The sequence below is a fragment of the Physeter macrocephalus genome, chromosome 18 (assembly GCF_002837175.3).
Source record: "Physeter macrocephalus isolate SW-GA chromosome 18, ASM283717v5, whole genome shotgun sequence".
Lineage (NCBI taxonomy): Eukaryota > Metazoa > Chordata > Mammalia > Artiodactyla > Physeteridae > Physeter > Physeter macrocephalus.
The window spans coordinates 26948982-26961462 of record NC_041231.1 but is presented as its reverse complement, the minus strand read 5'-3'; the positions used below and the strand labels follow the sequence as shown (position 1 = coordinate 26961462).

Here is a 12481-nt window from a genome sequence, read left to right as displayed (position 1 = left end):
TTCTCTTTACCTCCCATCAAGAGTTTGGAACAGGCTGTCATAATGCATAAACATGATTCCACTGTGGGGAAGGAAGGAGATCTTGCTACCCTAGATGAATTTCCCAGGACACTTGTCTGTAAAGCTAAAACATGATAACCTCAAAATAGGATGGCTTAGCCGTATACAAAGGGAGAGATTTTTATGATGAATTAAATCAACATTGACTCGGGAATGCTACAAAGTCTCACAAGCCAGATGCCACCTCTCCTCTGAAGGGCCTTCTAGTTCAAAGGAGATGCCACACCGAAGAGGAGCCACAGAGCTGGGGAGGGCCCTGCCACACTTGAGGAAGCCACACTCAGTTTAGCCAATCATGCCCCTCACACCTTCTCTAGTGTTTGTTGCTACTGAAGGGCACACACAGCATGAGGCACAATGAGACGGCCTCATTCCCCTGGAAATGACCAAGCAGGAGTGCCAGGTACACAGTGGGCCCTCAGCATATGGTCATTCATTTATAATCATCACTTCTTTTGCACTGTGAAATCATAATCACAGTATTTATTAGGTGTTTACTGTGGAATAAGATTTGTGCTAAGTGTATTCATTACCCACATTTAACAAATAACTCCACTGAGGTTGAGTTATCCGGAGTAACACAGCTAGCAAGAAATAGAGTCAGAATATTTCAGCAAGAAAAATAATTCTAGAGACTGTGCTTTAACCCTTTCACATAGAGCCTCATTATTGGGTTTTTTTCCCCCAACATTTTGTTATTAAAATTTCCAATCACATAAAAAAAGTTGAACGACAAGTAAACTCCTACACACTGACCACTCGGATTCTATAACCGCTAACGTTTAACTACATTTGCTTTATCCCAAATCTCTCCATCCATCACAGCCCACCTTATTTTTTCATGCATTTCAAAGTAAGTTGCAGACATCAGTGCAGTTACCCTTAGACTCTTCAGCACTCATAACAGCAACTAAAGTTAATAGTTGTTTACAGTTCCTTTTTGGCGAGAGATACAATTTACATACAGTGAAATGCCCAAATCTGAAATGTACCATTCAGTAGGTTTTGACAAATGCATATACCTGTATGACTCAAATCCCAACCAAGAAATACATTGTTGTTTGTGACAGCATAGTACTAGAGTGTCCTTAGGACAAAATATCTAAATAGAGCAGCACTGACAATGGGGATCTTAAGTCTCTTACTGAATTTTCACTGAAACTAAACATAACAAAATATTAAATTCTTATACCTCAGCACAAAGATCATTCCCTGGCCTACAGACAGGCCACCAACAGATATGTGACTATTCAAGGCAGTGTAAAAAGCAATCAGTTCTCCCCCACCCACCCCAAGACCTCCAAATCAGAATCCTGCTCAAAACATTCCTAGTCAGAGTCAGTGACATGCAAAGTACTGATTTCAAAAGGGATTTTTTTTTTTTTTTTACCACGAGCATATATAACTTTTTGAAAACAACTAATTATTTTAAAACAGGAACTTTTCCAGCCCTGGTACTTTGGAAGCTCAGGGAAACTATCAATAATAGCTGCACCAAAGGTGTTTCCTTGCACCATGTCTCTCCTGGTATTTTGGTGTGGCTATTCCATTCTGAAAAGGGAAGTGAATTCTCCTGCGGATTCTTGCAACCTCCAGAAAAGCCAGGATGATGCTTCCAGCCTTAATCTGATTCCTAAGTGATGGAGTGATGAACATGACGATCTTTAACCCAAAGCTTTTCTAGGCTGTCAATGTCCCTGTCACTGCCTGAAATTAACATATTGGGATTGGAGACTTTCCATAAGCCTCCAGGGTTTTTGAAAGAAAATAGAAAGTATTTAGAAGACAAAAGCCAAGACATATCTGCGCTATAACCTAGAATACATTACTCTTTTGCAAACTTTGGAAAATACAGATACAAATGCTTTAAAAAAAAAAGGCTGGAATGACAGAAAGTCTACATCAACAGTTATCTACAGGGGGTGAAGTTTCAAATGATTTTTACTTCCATCTTTAAAGCTTTTGATATTACCTGCATTTTTTACAAGTGCTTTATAAATGCTTATGCCATTTATAATCAGAGAAAAACTACTTTCAGATTTAAATAAAATATATGTTTATGTGACCTAGTAAGAACAATAACAATATTATTGCTAAGTGGGGGGGAGGGGGAAAAAGCTTTCTGTAATCGAAAATATATATCATTAAATATATGTACATGTATGAGTACATGCATATATAATATGTATACTGAGGATTAATCTGGAATAAAATATACCAAAGTATTAACTGATTATTTGGAGCGGGGGAGGAGATTACTGGTAATTTTTTCTTCTTTTTGACTGCAAATATGCTACAAAGAACATGTATTATTTCTGTGAATTTTTTAAGCAAGTTTATCACACATTAGATTACACTGGTGCCTAAGATGTGCACAGAACACTGCCATTCAGTTTCACTGGGCTTTACCACCCCTTCCTCACTTCATGGGCAGTGTGACTCAGAATGGAGGACAGAGGCAAAACACGGCCACTTCTCAATTCAGCAACTAATCTTCCAGTTCAAAGCCAGCCATGGTGTTCCTTGGGCCTAGGGACTCACACACCTGTGCTTTCCAGAATTAGCTGCCTCTGATCCATGCAAGAAACATGAAGATTCGTCCCTATGAGACTCAAGACAAGTCACTGGGGCTCAAGTCACCAGTTTCCTTAAGGGGGACATACAGGGGTCAAGTGCCCTCTTGAGGTGCCCTTCAGCCCTTCGGATGTATGTGTAGAATTATTAAAGCATCTCCTTTCTATGTACATAAATCTACCATCCCTCTTAAAATGTTCCCTCCCAAAGAAGGAAACATATTGGAGATGATCAGAGTATACTGGTAAGTTAATGAGCCACTGGTAGACAGCCTTGGATCACAACTCAGGTTTTGCTCCTCACTAGCCAGTTGAGTGACCTTGGCCAAAGAATAACAGAACCTCAATTTTCTCATCTATGAAATGAAGCTGATAAAAGTAGCACTTACCTTTGAGAACTGCTATGAGTATTAAATGCTAGGGGTTGGCGGGGGAGGGGGGGCGGCAGGGGCACGGGGTGGGGGGAGTATGTAAGGTATGTAAACTTACTTAACACAACACCTGGCTTACATCCTCACTTATATTTATGTCTTAAGTTTCAAGTAAATAGTAGATGATAAGGATGAATATGTTGTCCATTCGGCAAAAATGTTTCATAGTAAGTAATAAATGTAGTTTTACCAACTTTTATAAGTGTTTAGATACCGATGTCTTCGTTTTTTCCAATCATTCAGAAAGGATCAAAAAATGTGCTCATGGTTGATGAGAACATACTAGCTCAAATCAAGTTTTAAAAGGTCAGATACCTTCAAGAGAAGCCCAAATCTACAGACATTTAGCATTGTCCTCCTGCCACCTCCCAGACGGACTACTGCTTTTGTAAGTAAACTGAGTATCTCTGGATCCCAGAGAGGATTCCCCTGCCACAAATGCACACCATGTTTTTATTTACGTTTGGAGAGTAGTTTGTTTAGTTGCAAGGCCTGCATGTTTCCTTACTTTTTGCTCGTCTCCCTTTCGATACCCTTGACTGTTGCCTGGAATGAGTGGCCCTGGCCCATCCGCCATGTTTCCTGGCAGAGAACTCATTGCTTGACTCCATCTGGAGCTGCTCAACTTCAGACCTCATTAGCAGGCTGAGGCTTGTACCAACACAGCACATCCCTCCCCCAGCACTGGTGCTGAGTCCGTTCCAGCCCTGTGGCAGCCTGCAGGGCAGGGAAAATGAGCTGCGAGGCAAGCTAGACACAGAGCTTGGCTGGCGTTTTGTACGTCAGCGTTAGGACACATGGCTCTCTGTCCTTTAGTGTCATTACTGCCATTGCTATTACTGTTACTTATGGTGGTTGAGGCTGTTGTCCTGTGTCTTAAAGACATCACATTTTCAGGACTATCTACCAAGAACTAGTCAAGGGACTTTATACACCTCATCTCATTTAATCTTCACATCAGCCCTCTGCAGAAGATACTATTCCTAGATACCAGAACACTGAAACTCAAAGAATTAAAGTCCGTTGTCCAAGATCACACACAAGTTGTAAATTCCAGAGCACAGGCTCAGGCCAGAGCTGAAGATCCACCAACACCATCTGAGCATGACCTCCTACTACCCTCACCAATTCATGTTTGCGGGAGTGAATGAGGTTGGCAGTGGGTAAGGTGACAGTGGTCAGAGAGAAGGCAAGCCACCCACTTCCAAATTTGACCAGAATTCTTGACCATGGGTTCTAGGATCTGTCAACTAAAATGAAGAAAAAGTGATGACCCAATAATAGCAAGAACAAGAAAAACCCCTCATTTTGAGTCAAACGAAAGGCTATGCCCATAAGGTAGCTCACACGGATTAACAGCTTCACAGACAAACCTTTTAACTGTCTATACAACCAAATGTTTTTGTGATGTATTGTACCTGATCATCTTGTAATAAAACAAAGCCTACTCTATCAGTGTACCCCCTCAGTACTTTTTTTTATTATTATGCATGTTTTTTTTTTTTAAAGACAGCAGTCCAGGTTGATGGGGTACAGGTGTCAGAGAGGACTTCTCTAAAGTCAAAGGCAACACTGGCCCTTCCTTCTCTGGGCACTTGTTACCTCAGATAGGGATGTCCACGACACAGGAATGCCAGAGTGTGGGCCTGAGTCCACTCTCTAGCATTAGGGTTCCTGGATTCACACTCTTGAACTTCAACTCTTTTACTTAGTTGTATAAAATCTTAAAAGTCACTTAACCTCTCTAAACTTCAGTTTTTTCGTCTGTAAAACGGAGAGGATAATAGTAAATCTCTCATGGGTTACTGGGTAAATTCAAGTATGCAATCCATGGGAGTACTTTGAACAATGCCTGGCAACACAGCAGGTGTTTTCTTTTAAAGAATGTGAACTACTATAGGTTTTATGACTTACATCCTCTGATTTCGCCTCATACATTCCCTAAATAAATCCATTAGCCTTCACATCTTCCTCTAACAAATGTCATTACTGTTTGAGCCTCTGCTAGGTGACAAGCAATATAATAGGTGCTTTGCATCTATTATCTTTAATCCTTCCAATAATTCCATAATTTAGAAATTATTGTCCGCAGTCTACAGTAGAAAACACTGAATGGAGTTCAAAAGTTTATGAGTCACTTGTTAAGGGATATGACCTCCAGTCCATGCTTTTTCTATTATAGTTTCCATCCCAACTAAGAGGGGAATGTGAATGTTATCTTGCTGCCCAGGGCAGCAGCTCATCTACTGAGAGCTGACAGTCCCCCAATCTCACCATGGCCTAGGGGTATCGCCAGAAATCAGCTTTGGCAACCCACCTGGCATCCAGGCCCTGCCAGGGCTAACCTTGTCCACCACAGATCTTCCGTAAAGGCCACTGCAGCAGGGGAACACTCCCCCGCCCCCTCACCGTGTCAGTGTGTTTGGGAAACCTAGGGTAGCTTTGCTGCAAAGAAGAGCGCACTTGTGATTTAAAATTTGCTTTACTAAAGTGACAGATTTTTTAAAACCCATTTTTAAAATAAGCCTTTGAGTTCAACTTGCAATTCTTATCATTCTACTAAGTTTGACATTTTGACATTCACTTTCAAGGTGGCTTTTGATTAAGGTTCAAACAACTCAAGTTGGACACACTAAACTCCCCCTCAGCAATCAGTATCATTTACACATTTAATTATTCTTAAACATTTTAAACTGAATTTATAAATTGAAAGTATCCATTTTCTTTTCTTAAGCACTTCAACTGTCTGACCCAACGAGCAAAACTTTCTCAAGTACTAAAACTGCACCAGTAATTGCCTAACAAATTAAAAGATTCAGTGAATTTTAAAACCATCACAATACTATTTATAATCTTTGTCAAAAGCCTTATCTTTCAACATAAAAATTACAAGAGTAATGTCATTTAATGTCTACGCTGTTACTGTAATATGTCAAATTCTCTTAAACATTACATCAACTAAAACAATATATACAGATAATTAATAATTGATTAGGATTAATCATATGGGTTTTAGAAATTTCATCATCTGTTTGCTAAGTTATCTACCTACCTCGGTTAAAAGTAACATAACAACTAAGGAAACGCTTTTCAAATCTTGTGTCACAGAAAACATCACAACTCCAAGGAACTGAGGTCACGGTCTTATCCAGGGTGGGAGTGATTTTTCATGTACTCCTGATAGACAGGATGGAACTGTTTTTAATAGCTGCCAAGACAAATGGGGACCCCAAACAGGTTGATCTCCTGGACTATATATAACCCAGAATCACTCAGATTACACCACCAACCTAATACTGCTGAATTCCAACTGATGGCAGCAGACAGAAGTCAGCCACCTTCTGTAGGGCTTCATCTACTACCTCACTTACTGCATGCATGGTTTTGTGTTTTAGGTTTCTGGGTTTTTTTTTTTAGCTTTTTAGGAATTTCAGTTGCCTTTTTATGGCTCGAGAACTTTAATGCTATCCCATAAGCTCCTTTATATTCTACTATAATTCCTTTAAACATCTATAAATTTTGTCACTTGATTCAAGACTAAATTCAGCACTTACTGGACCTCTAATCAATTTGGTGCTGGTCTCCTCTACACAATTCTTCACTGCCTCATGAAATGCAGAATTATTTTTGTTTCCTTCTTGCCTAACAGAGGTAGTATCAGTTAGAATTTGGTTTAGCTGTCGAGGGACCAAAATTTTTTAAATTATAATTTTGAAATTTTAAATAAGAGAGAAGTTTATTTTTCTCTCACGTGAAGTCCAGAGGAGAGCTGTTAAGAACTGGTATCATAATCCCACAACCATCACAGTCCCTCAACATATCATTTTGACTTCATGGTCAAATTGGCTGCCATTGGCTGTAACCAAATCATAAGCCCACAGCTAGCTCTGCCAGAGATTGGGAAACATGGTCTCTGCTCCAGGCAGCCATGTACTTAGTGGAAAACTGAGTAGCACCCTGGTACCTGAGAACAAGGGGTGCTGAGGGGGAGAAGGGAAATGTCATGAAGGTATTGGCACACGTCTGCTGGAGCCCGAGTACACAATTACTGAGGGAGGGAGAGAGGTACCTCGTAGACATGTCAGTAGCATATCTGACAGCACCCCAAAACTGAAGATCTTGGAAGGTGTCAGGGTGGTGGGCAGACAGTACAGTTCCAATTGGTCATATCCATAGGTTACAATCAACTGAGGAGATAAGTTTATACAGAAGATAATGAGAGCCAGGTTTCTCTCTGTTGAAGAAAGTATTTCCAAACATGGAAAGGTGAGATGCTAGAAATACCTTTGAGATTTAGAATTAGAATTGGAGGTACTGACATAAACACAATGTTTTTTGCAATGTACGTAGACAAAGAAATATATGTTTGTAAGTGTGTGTATGTAGAGCAGAATGAATGTGTAATTTTATGTACATGTATATTTGTATATGTGTACATACATACACATATACATGTGTTTATGTGTATGTGCGTATACATACCCAACTGTCTCTTAAGATGACCTAAAAGCAATGACATCTCAACAATAATGAGCATAACCACATGCCAAGTGGTTTTCAAATATTACCTCTACTAAAAAGAACCACGGCTTCTTAGAGAAATGGCTAATACTATGTCTGGAACAAGGGAAGTACAAGTTGAAATGGGAATATCTTCTGCCAGCAAGTAAGAAAGTGCTCAAAGAAATGACAAAGCCATGTCAAAAATCCTTAGGAATGGATGACAATCCATTGAATAAAACAAGAATTCATAGGTCCTTGATGATATAAATAAATGTTGTAAGGCAGAAGGAAAAGCTCTTCTTTATAGCAGATTACCAACTCATAAATGTAGGAGAAATAATGGAAATGAGAATGACCAACTGGCAGCTATCACAGAGGTAACTGATTCAGGCAGGAGCAGTCCATGAAGGCCAAGGCTGGTGGGTGGAAGTTAGATGAGGAAAAGGATACTGGTGTAATCTCAGAACTCCTCCCCACAAAATTCTAGTCAATCACAAAAGGAAAATGTCAAATGTAAGGTAGAGAAACCTGGCAGACATCAACTGGACTAGTGGTGTGAAAGGTCACATAGTTTCTGATGTGACCAGCTATGAACAGCTGACTATCATTTTTATGGCAGTTTTTTACCAAGAATGCAGGACCTGGATCTAGCCATGAGGAGGCACTGGGCGGACTCAGCCTGAGAGACATTCCACTGAAGGAAAGGCCTGGACATTTTTAAACAAGGACTTGAAAGACAGGGAAAGACCAAGGAAATGTTCCAGAGTAGAAGAGATTGAATAGACATGACAACCAAATGTAACATGTGTTTTTGACTTAGATCTTGGTTCAGGAAAGAAAAAGACACTATTAGGACAGCCGGTAAAGTCCAAATAGGCTTTGTGGATGGGATGGTAGTAGTGGATCAACATGGTTTCCTGATTTGGAGGGTTGAATGGTGATGATGTAGGAGAGTTTCCTTGTCTGTGGGGAAACACATAGCACAATGTTTAGCGTGAAGACGTATCATGTCTGCATCTTGCTCTCAAATGTTAACAGTTGGGGAACTGGGCTGAAAGTGATATGGGAGTTGTTTGTATGGTACTTAGAATTCTCCATAAGTTTGAACTTATTTCAAAATAAAGTATTAAATAAAAAAAAATCAAGGTCCGTTGATCAGGAAGGAGAGCCCTGATATTGAGAGAGAGACAGTGGTCCCTGCTGGTCAGGCCACACAGCATGCTGTTGTACCTACATTATCTTGCTTGTCTTTGCTCAGCTCTAAAGTTATAATCCTTGTTCCCATTGTCTTGTCCTAGTTGTTTGCTTTAACAATATCATTTCCTCTCCTCTGGTCCATCAATAAGATTCCAACCCACCTTATGTCCAAACCAGTCACAGTTACTACAGGCAATACATTTTGAGGCAGATAACAAGGTGTTTTCAACATCATATTATCTACACAGCATTTAAGAGCTTCTTGATAGAATTCTGCCCTGAAGTAACATGCCAAGAAAACAGGAGAATAAGTGTAATACCCAGGCAGTGTGGGGAGCATAAGACTGCACAAACTGTAGAAGATAAAACAGAAGTGAGAGCAGGTTTCAGAACCACAGCCTTGGGGGACCTTTACACCAAGCAAACAGACCTTCCACCACTAGCACAAAGACCTACTTGAACCAGAAGTTTTCCAAAAAGTCTGATCAATGAGTCTCTCAACTAGAATTCTAGACTCTGCTCTTATCAATGTAACTTAGGTTTGCAGACCTATCACTCATGGGAAAAAGAAGAGAGACAATGAGAAATCTCCTTCCTAGTTTCAAATCTACAGATTCTGTCCTCAGTGACGTGAAGAAGGCTGGACACTTTCAGACATACTAATATCTCAAATTGTGTGGTCATTTATAACACTTGTTAATGTCAATTTATGATCATTGTGTCTAATGCCTATAACGAAGAGAATATACAGTCATTAATTCTAAATATGAACGCTTTGCCCTTTTCACATTCAAATTCACAGTCTATAAACATTTATTGAATTCCTACCACTCTGAGCCTTGAACACCAAGATGACTGAAACAGCAGTGCCCTCACTGTGTCCACAGTCTTGGGAAGGGCAGACACGTAAACTAACAAATTTAATAGAAAGCACATATGACATCAAATTGTTCACCATTTCTAGATTTGCCCAATGAAGTATTGAACCTTAGGTTATGTTTTTGTCTTAACTTATTTTACTGTTTTAAAGTTAGGAACCGAACTAGGGAAACTGAACACACACTAGCTGTGGGCTTCATCATTTAAACATACCAAGCCATGTGTGTATCACCTAAATAAGTGGTTTCCAATGTTCATGTCTGAGCTATATCAGAATACCTGTGGCACTTCTTTTTTTTTTTTTTTTTCAGTACGCGGGCCTCTCACTGTTGTGGCCTCTCCCGTTGCGGAGCACAGGCTCCGGACGCGCAGGCTCAGCGTCAGTGGCTCACAGGCCCAGGGGCTCCGCGGCATGTGGGATCCTCCTGGACCGGGGCACGAACCCATGTCCCCTGCATCGGCAGGCACACTCTCAACCACTGCGCCACCAGGGAAGCCCCCTGTGGCGCTTCTTAATAATTCAGAAATCCAGTAATAATGAATCAAAATCCCAGGATTCAGACTCAGAGTTCACTGTTTTTAAGAGTTCTTCAGTGGATTTTGATGCACAGCTAAGTTTGGAAACTTCTGACTTAACCGTCACTAATTCTGAGAATGACCTTAGCTCACTACAACACTAGTTGGCAAAATAAAAATCAGTCCCTTAGCTGTGAAATTTACAAGACTGCTGATTAATTCATTTGAATATGATTAAACTGCTTCCCTCTACCCTGGGTTTGTGGACAGTGAGGAACCAAGATGTTTGCTGTAGCATCCATTATCAATGCCATTCCTTTCCAAAGGCTGTCCCTTTGACCTCTGTTTATCCCTCCTGGTCTCCTCTATGAGTTTATAGTTACTTGCTGTTATGTGCAATTACATCATGCTGAGTATGAGGACACCCCACAAGCTGTTAGCTATATTAACTTAATAATAGATTTCAGAGTGTGATTTCCAATTAATTTCATTTTCCATATGCAAATGCAGCTCCATGGGAAGCCAGAATTATAGAGTAGCCATATGGTGCCTCATAAGTAACAATTAAAACTAATTTTCTATTCTTTGACACTAAAAAAAAAAATCATACGGTTTAAATGCCACAGAGAAAATTGAAACTTCAACAGCATCTGTAGCTCTCTAGAAAGAAGATGCCCCACTTTCCACATTTATGTCCTGATACTCCAGCTTCTAGCTTGGCAGTGAGTGGCTAGGTGAGGACTGAGCTCTCGCCTGGCTTTTTGCATGTTTGCTTCTTCACTGCTTTTCCCCTGGTGGAATATCTCAGGGCAGCTGTGAGAAAGTCCTAGGCTGTCCATTTCACATCCGTGAGCTGGGGTGAAAGAACAGTTTCCTTTTGAAACAGGTGATTTCTGGTAATAGAACTTTTCTACAGACCCATTTCCAAAAGGTGATGTCTGAAACAATGCTGCCATCTGCCCAAGCCAGGGGGAAAAATACGCAGTCTCACTGAAAGTAGGTGATGTTTTTTAAGCCATGAATATAATTGTTCTAGGCTAAGGAGGGCTGGGGGAAGAGCCGCTCCCTCTGGAAATTAAGGCTAGTGTGTTAATTGGATGGATGGCCCTTTTATACTTAAAATAGGGTATAATTTTGTCAATCCCCAAGGGTCCAATTTTGGCAGAATCATCAGCTGAGAGGTTAAAAACAAAGCAAAACATATCAAGACTCTAGTCAAGATATACAGTGTGACAAAATCCTCAATTTTATTAGTCTTTCACCATTTTCAACTCTAACCCTGTCAAGTTTTTATGTGAGAGCAACCTTACCATAACACACCGTGCTCACAGCATTGTGTGAGGGTAATGCAGGTGAGTGCTCTGTACCCCCAAACTTCTCATCACCACCCCCAGCCCTGAGACTAAGCCAGCCTCTGCCACTATGGGACAACCTCCGATGACTTTCTAGTGTCTCTTCCCAGGAACCCCAACATCCCTGGATCGTCACACCCATCTCGCTTTTCACATCCCTGGAATAACAAACTCCTCTCTTCTTTCAAATTACTAAATAGCAAAACCTCCAAATTCCAGTCTTTCTGCCCAACCTTGAGATGCCCTACGTGGCAGAGATTACTATTAGTATTATTAAACGCACAAGTTTCCCCCACCCGGCCCTATTTTTTTCCTTCCACCCTCACCTACACACACAGAGTGAATATAAAAACAGCACGACAAACATAAAATCAGCAAATTAATATTAACATAGTTGTATACTTTGTTCATCTAGGAAGGGAGACTTCTGACCCTGCCAGATGCTTGGAGAGTATCTAAAAAATTCTCTTTTACAGCTAACCTTTTTTTTTTTCTGCAGGGAGCGACACAACCTTCTCAGTCATTTAGTATTACATTCAGTTTGTCTTATTCCCAGGGCTATTTGCGTCGTGTTTTCATGCCTCCTACAAATGCATTGAGCAAAAGTAATAAGCACCGTGTCTCTTATTTTTTGTTGTAAGGAATTAATAACCACTAAACACATCAGTCATTTGCCCCCTTCTTGTGGACACTGATGAACACCATGAAAATGAAGTCATCAGACTATACTACAAAGCTACAATAATCAAGACAGTATGATACTGGCACAAAAACAGAAATACAGGATAGAAAGCCCAGAGATAAACCAATGCACATATGGTCACCTTATCTTTGATAAAGGAGGCACAAATATACAATGGAGAGAAGACAGCCTCTTCAGTAAGTGGTGCTGGGAAAATTGGACAGCTACATGTAAAAGAATGAAATTAGAACATCCCCTAACACCATACACAAAAATAAACTCAAAATG

The 12481-nt window shown here is 40.3% G+C and overlaps 1 protein-coding gene across 14 annotated transcripts in view; it reads right to left on the bottom strand.

The window, feature by feature from the left end:
* Positions 1–12481, bottom strand: part of SUCLG2 (succinate-CoA ligase GDP-forming subunit beta) — a 363845-nt gene that overhangs the window by 230799 nt on the left and 120565 nt on the right. The gene's annotated exons all lie outside the window — the stretch shown is intronic.